At 30.8% G+C, this 5,664-nt stretch overlaps 1 pseudogene; it reads right to left on the bottom strand.

Annotated features, from left to right (window-relative positions):
* Positions 1 to 290: 290 nt before the first annotated feature.
* Positions 291 to 1,723, bottom strand: LOC149559866 (ATP-dependent zinc metalloprotease FTSH 2, chloroplastic-like; annotated as a pseudogene).
* Between the last annotated feature and the right edge of the window lie 3,941 nt (positions 1,724 to 5,664).

The following is a 5,664-nucleotide window of genomic DNA, read 5'->3' as shown; positions in this document are numbered from 1 at the left end:
GAAAGGTCCCAACTTTGGGAAGAAAAGTAGCTAACCAAGATAAGCTACATGGAATGCTAGAGTGTTTCATGGATTATATTTGTACTTCAATACTTAGTATAGAGCCACAATTCTCTTCAAATCACATATAATAACATCTATATTTTTATTATAACAAACTCTATACATATTGTACATAATGGCACATGTGTCTAACAAGAGACACAAAATCTCCCTACATATCTAAAAAATGCAAGGGTCCTTACACCCTATTTTTTTGTATAAATTTATGCTATATTCTTAGAATATTATTAGCCATATATATAAGCTAATGCTAGTTGAGGAGTAGCATATACATCCTTATTGCCGACTGAGATCTTTGTAAACTTAGATAGGATGGCCCTGAACTCATCTCCTAAAAGTGTCTCTTTTTTTAATAAGATCTCCATAATATTTTCCATTGCTTCTCGATTACTCCTAATGTGACTCTTAGTCACCTCATATGCATTATTTGAAATGCTTCTCACTACTCTATTAATGTTTTCTTCTAGCTTCTCTGACATGGAAATCCTTGTCATCATGCATAAAATAATATCACCACTTTGGACTATAGGGTCCAATAGAGCCCATGGACCAATTTAAGACATTCCAAAACTCATAACCATCGGTGAGTTATAGAAAAAAATAATAAGTTTCCCATTTGACACCTCACTTATAGAAATTTTCAAATAGTGAGGCTAAAAATAGAGTTGACCTATGTTACCAAAAATAAGAAATGAGAGACAAAATCCTAATGACAATGCAACAAGAAATAAAATATTTAGAAGTTGTGTATATATTTACATGCATATAGATAGATAGATAGATAGATAGATAGATATAATTTCATAATACATAGATAGCTAGATAGATAGATATAATTTCATATCTTAAAAAAAATTCGTTGTAGAATTAATGATTAATAGAATTCAGCTCTAGATTTTATGTGCATTTGGGAATGCTTTACAATCTCTAATTAGAGGAAAATAGTTATATTTCCATTTGTGTTTCCTACTGTAAGTCATTGGTTGCACCTGATGTGACCTCAGGTTCACAAAATATTACTTCTTTTGTAGCTCTGGCATCAAGATCCCCCATAATCCAAGCAAACACTTGCTGGTTGGTAATAAGCCTTAGGTCATCTCCAGGAAAAAGCCATGTAAAACCATGTGCTTGTCCTCGAGGTATAAGAGTAACTTTTTCAACTAGATCATGTCGAGGGGTGGTCATCATGTTGACCTTATAATACTTACCAAAACAATATTTAGTTGCCTCTAAAATACACATTGATTTCATATATTATTGCAAATCAGACTTCCAACTTGTGGTCCATAAATATGTGAAGGGTCTACATAAATATAATAAAGAATCAATAGATGTTTATTTTTATGCACTTATGCACAAATTGCATGTCCAACTTCATGGTAAGCCACCAGACTCTTACTCTTTCCATCAATCATTGATGTACCCTCCATTCTAGCCACAATCTTGTTTATTACATTATCTATTTTCTTACTTGATATGTATTGTTCACCTCATCTTCCAACAAGAATTGTTGCTTGATTCAAGAGGTTTGCAAGATCAAAAAAAAAAACTCGAGTGTTCTCATGGAAGAAACATCAAGTAAGACATCTTTTCCCACCTTCTTGTTGCTTGCATGAACCTTAAGAATGACTTTACAACCATTTATATCAGAAACATCAACAGTGACCTACAAGTGATAGGTAGATGATTTTTAGCATTAGCATCATCATCTCTAGCTTCTCAATTGTTTTGATAGTACTGAATGTCATTGGAATAGTTGCATTTTTTAAGGAATCCTATCTTTCTAGAAAATGATCATCTGGACAGAAAAATTTGAATTCCTCATTTCATTTTGAGGACATTCATAATTTTTTATTACCAAGATGTGAGTGAAAACCTGGAGCGGGTCTGTGCATTTTCTTTATTGTTTCCTCTAAATTACATATGAAAATAGCATCACGATTATTTCATCAACATTATATTTTAATTTTGATCTTAAGAATTATATGACCAATCTTCTTCTTTCAAACATCTTCATAGAAGTGGGTAGATAATGCAATCCAATGCTAAATATTTTGAAATTTGATAAATTAAAAAGCTTCTAAGATGTAGTTGGACTGAAAAGGAGATAGATGAATTTTAGTCACAGTAAAACTATGTAAAGTTAAGGCAACAAGCCCATTTTTTAATGGAAGACATTCATTTGGTAGGCTAAGTACTATTGTGACATTTTTTAGATTACTCATATTAACTTGATATTAAATGAGCTCATAATTATCATCCTAGCATCAAACCAATGGGTGTCATTAAAATGTCTCATAATATTTCTTCTTAGATTGCATTTATTCTCTAGGCATCTTTTACCTAGAATTATCAATGGATTCTATTGTTATTCATCTAAGTTTACAAGAAATGTCGATACATGAGTTTGCTTCCTACATGTGTCTTAGAAATGGTTTTTGCCACATTTTATCCTTGTTTCTTTTCTAATTGTAGCATCTATTATTTTGTTTCACATCACAAATATTTTTGCCAAGTTCTCTTTTATCCTCTTGCATATTGCCTTCAAGATATAGCATTTTTTTCCCTTCTTCATTGGATCCACACCTCCCATGTCTACAAGTATATGTTGCCCCACTTTGGCTTTTTGTACATCAAACATATAATAATTCCAATTTTTTGGAGATTTAACAATTTTGATTTTATTGGAACCTTGACCAACTATTCTACTTCTCCATCTTGCATTTCTACAAATTCTTTCTTTTTGTTTCTGTGATTCAATTTTGGGAGGTGATACTTGTAATGAAATCTTTGGCTTCTTCTAACATTTGGACCTAGGACCTTCTAATATTTGTTGACAATTAGCTATCTACAGATATTTAAATGTTGTCATTAGTGGCAACACATGATGTAAATTCTTGTAGTAAACCTAGGAAATAAGGATACTTAGCTTTTTGGTACTCAGAAAATTGTCTAAGTATGAAAATGGTTTACAATAGTGTATTGTTTTGTATGTAACTTATTCTCAACATCATATTGTGACTAGCAAGGTTACATGGATGAAGAATGAAGTAAGCTAAACATGTGGTTGGCATTGCTTGCAAGAATACTAACTCTAATAGTTGTTATTTCATGTTCTAGTGAATACAATTATATGTTTATCAGAAGAGAACAAAGAAAAGTATTTGAAGCATAACTTTTTTAAATCATGTTATTTTTGAGAGAGAGGTTAGATAGAGACAATATATATATTGGTGATGATGTGTATAACCTAAAACATTAGTATGGAGTGTGTATTCAAGATTTACCAAATATCAGAATGAAGGTAAAGAAATTATTATTTTTTACAAAATAATTACTTGACCAATTAGGGATGACATCCTAGATGTTTACTTTAAATTGGAAAGTTTATTTTGGTCTTAGCTGACCTAGAAACTATTTTTGTAAAGGTATGGTATTTATGCAAAGACATATTGTGAAATTATGGGCAAGTAATTTGTAAGTGAATGTGAAAGTAATATGAATGTGAATTTCTATAGCTGATGAAGTAAAGTTTTTGAGAACCTGATTTTGTGATCGAAATCAAGCTAAGGTTATATATCATCTGAAAAGAAGTTGCAAGAATTTATTCTTCTATATTCAAGGAACTTAAAAGCTAATTATTTTTTTGGGCAGTGAGATCTTCTTGTAATTGAAAGTGCATGGTTGGGAAGTGAGCTCTTCTTGCATCCATTGTACCACAACCCCTAATAGGGTTGAAATCTCCTAATAGGGATTCAAAGTCTCCTAATAGAGAATTTTATGTACTAAATGTGTTTATAGACTCCTAATAGGGTTCATCCTCAAACAAGTAAATAAATATATCTTTGTGGGCATCATTCCCACTAGAGTTTTCCCTTGGCCAAGATCCCTAGTTAACAAAATATGGTGTTATGAGTTCTATTTGTCCATGGTTACTCTTACTATTCAGTATTACTTGTTTACTTTCTTATGCATGGTTCAAAGTAATAAATAATATTCAATTGGTGACAAAAGCTTTTAGAATATTGACTCACTTCCCCCACCCCACCCACCCCCACCCCCCATCCTTTTCAATATTCGTTATTTTGAATAGTTTTTGCATTTTGTCATTCTCTCTCTTTTGGTACTTATCTAGTTCAACAACTTGCAACAGAAATTCAAAACTAGAAGTGTACTTTTTTCCTTTCTTCCTTTCCAATTTCCTTAACAATAAATCTTTAACCATAGATAATGAAATTTTATATAGTTTCTTAGCTTTCACCACTATGTCAACCTAAAAGTATAACTAAAAAAATACTACAGAGCCAACTTTCTCATTAAATCTAGGGGCACTCCAAGGTTAGCTTTAGTTATATCTTAAACTTGTATAATCAATTCATCTAAAATTCATAATTAGTTCAAGCTATAGGGTTGAATTCATTACTATAATTTTGTTTTTCTTAATTCTCACCAAAAAGGAAACTTTCGACTGATATGAATGTAGGATTTTGTGAAAAGCAACATTGGTGAATCTTTGAAATTTGATTTCAACATGGAGAGGTATAGTTTTAATAACTATCCATGATATTTTCTCATAGATGTGAATGAGAGTAAGAATCAAAAAGTTTAGATTGTGTAGGACTTAAGGAGCTAAGAGATAAAACACTTTGATTATAAAGTTGGCCTAACATGTTCTCCTTGAGTGAGCTCAAGTGCTCTTCATGGGTATGATGATTCATTGAAGGTCACTATGTTGTAACAAGATCTTCTGTGTACCATGCTAACTATAAAATTACTATAGATGAACAATTAAATACCAAGGTGATGAGATTGGTGATTAAATATTCTATAATGAGCATTGTATATTGTATAATTAACAAATAAAATTGTAAGTGGACAACTTTTCATTGATTATAATATGGGTGAATTTGAGGGAGGTAACCAATTTTTTTTCTTCAAAACCATATGTGCAGATATAAAATTTAAGTACAACATGTCCATTATTTTTGTAGATATACAAATTAATTAGACCAAATTTTTCTTTAAAAATCATATGCATAGTTATAAACATTAAGTAAAACATGTCCAATATTTTTGCAGTTATACACTTTAATTACACCAAAAAAAAATTTCAAAACCATATGTGAAGATATAAAAATTAAGTACAACATGTCTAAATAGGATAAAAATGTGACCAGCTATATGAATAGAGGAAAATATGGATGATATAAAGAAATGTGTGTGAATGGGGAATATAAGATTTATCCTTAACTAAAATTCCCTAAAGGAATGTTCCAAATTGATTAATCACAAAAAAGTGATCAATGCACAAATGAATCAAATGATGTTGAATATGAAGAAAGTAGGAAATACTATGATATACTATAGAAAGTAAGTACTTTAAATCAATAAGGAAAACACTAACCTCAAAGTAGGGTGAATCTAGAAAATGCCAATTTTTGATGTTTGTGTACAATTTCAGGAAATTTTGCAACCTGTTCCAAACTGGAAATGTCAAAATGGAGAAAAATTAGAAAACTTTTATCCTTTAAAGGTAGGTCTACCTTGACCCAAATTGCAGTGCACAATGTTACCCTAGACTACAATTATACCCCAAAAAGT

The sequence above is a fragment of the Cupressus sempervirens genome, chromosome 4 (genome assembly GCF_028749045.1).
Source record: "Cupressus sempervirens isolate cs-2001-9-10 chromosome 4, ASM2874904v1, whole genome shotgun sequence".
NCBI lineage: Eukaryota > Viridiplantae > Streptophyta > Pinopsida > Cupressales > Cupressaceae > Cupressus > Cupressus sempervirens.
The sequence above is the reverse complement of the archived record's forward strand: the minus strand, read 5'-3'. Positions and strand labels throughout refer to the sequence as shown.